Source organism: Bactrocera neohumeralis, unplaced genomic scaffold, assembly GCF_024586455.1.
Source record: "Bactrocera neohumeralis isolate Rockhampton unplaced genomic scaffold, APGP_CSIRO_Bneo_wtdbg2-racon-allhic-juicebox.fasta_v2 cluster11, whole genome shotgun sequence".
NCBI lineage: Eukaryota > Metazoa > Arthropoda > Insecta > Diptera > Tephritidae > Bactrocera > Bactrocera neohumeralis.
The window spans coordinates 12213928-12215971 of NW_026089624.1; the positions used below are offsets into that span (position 1 = coordinate 12213928).

The 2044-nt window shown below is 35.2% G+C and overlaps 1 pseudogene; it reads right to left on the minus strand.

Moving 5' to 3' along the window:
* Nucleotides 1-1007: 1007 nt before the first annotated feature.
* Nucleotides 1008-1675, minus strand: LOC126766003 (uncharacterized; annotated as a pseudogene).
* Between the last annotated feature and the right edge of the window lie 369 nt (nucleotides 1676-2044).

The window sequence follows — 2044 nt, forward strand, 5'->3', positions numbered from 1 at the left end:
ATTTTTTTATTTTGCTGTAAAATTAATTAGATTAGTAGTTCCTGAGATATGGTTTTTGGTCCATAAGTGGGCGAGGCCACGCCCATTTTCAATTTTTAAAAAAAGCCTGGGTGCAGCTTCTTTCTGCAATTTCTTCCGTAAAATTTAGTGTTTCTGACGTTTTTTGTTAGTCGGTTAACGCACTTTTAGTGATTTTCAACATAACCTTTGTATGGGAAGTGGGCGTGGTTATTATCCGATTTCTTCCATTTTTGAACTGTTTATGGAAATGCCTGAAGGAAACGGCTCTGTAGAGTTTGGTTGACATAGCTATAGTAGTTTCTGAGATATATACAAAAAACTTAGTAGGGGGCGGGGCCACGCCCACTTTTCCAAAAAAATTACGTCCACATATGCCCCTCCTTAATGCGATCCTTTGTGCCAAATTTCACTTTAATATCTTTATTTATGGCTTAGTTATGACACTTTATAGGTTTTCGGTTTTCGCCATTTTGTGGGCGTGGCAGTTGGCCGATTTTGCCCATCTTCGAACTTAACCTTCTTATGGAGCCAACAAATACGTGTACCAAGTTTCAGCATGATATCTCAATTTTACTCAAGTTACAGCTTGCACGGACGGACGGACAGACGGACGGACAGACAGACATCCGGATTTCAACCCTACTCGTCACCCTGATCACTTTGGTATATATAACCCCATATCTGACTCTTTAGTTTTAGGACTTACAAACAACCGTTATGTGAACAAAACTATAATACTCTCCTTAGCAACTTGTTGCGAGAGTATAAAAAAAACAGATATTTCTATATTTTATATATGTTACATTTATATTTTCGTATTCATTCACATATTTATATTTATTTTTCATTTTCGTATTCATTAATTCATTTTATATATATTTTATATATTTCATATATATTTTCATTTTCATTCACATATTTAAATTCATTTTCCATTCATCATTTATCTTATATCTTAAACTAAAACTTAAAAAAAAATTTTAAATCTATTTTTGGCGAGGAAGGAAGTCGATGAAAGCGTCCTTCACTTCTCTTGAATCGTTTATGTATTCTTGTAGCAGAGAAAGACGCTTTTCATCGGCTTCCTTCATCACCTCAGTCGCCTTTAATAAGTCATCCTTAATTTCCTCCATTATTGTTAACCCTGATTTTTTCTTTTTTACAGCATCGTTTGACAATGGCCGAGCGCAACCACGCGACATAGAAGGTCCATCGCCTGGGCTTTGGAGCGGCGACTCACCTTCTGTATCGGCCTCAACGTAAATTGGTTCCATGTCAACTGAAAATAGAAGAAACAAATAAAAGTGTAAAGAAACATTCCATAAACGCTTTTTTATTTTATTATGAATATTGGAATCTAGTCCAATGCGCTTAAAACTTACCCACAATGCTATCCTCCACAAGTTCGGCGGATCAAAAATTTTTAAAACCGCCTAGTGCTTGGTGGACCGTCTCATAATATTTCCACCGATTAGGGGAGCCAGCCGATGGGCCAATTTTCTGCTTTTCTTGTCTAAAAATAAAAAAAATATTTAATTTATATGTTTACCTCATAATTTATTACTTACCTGTATTTGTTGGTAAAATTGTGCAATTTAATTTTAATCTCAGTGGACGTATATTCGTGTCCAGCCAAAAGCATCGTACAAGACATTTTCTTGTATATGTGGTTATTTTTTCGCGTTGATCGCAGCACTGGCATTTTTTGTTGCCATACCTCTATTAAGTCGGCCTCGGTAGCCTCACTCCAAATAACTCGTTTCTTTTTTTGAGTTTTTTCCATATATTTTTTTTTACTTTGTACTTTGATTCGTAATCAACGACAATTTTTGGTTTTATTTTTTTGTCTTCTTTGTGTGTTAGTTAGTGTCAAAATCAGCTGCGATTAAACAAATTTGACCAACAGATGGCGCAAAATCAGAGTCGCACAGAGAGAGATTTAGCGTGGATTAGTTTCAAATCATTCTGATGAAGTGATTTTGAACTGTCATTTTTGTATGGCGAAATCTTGATAAATTTTTAA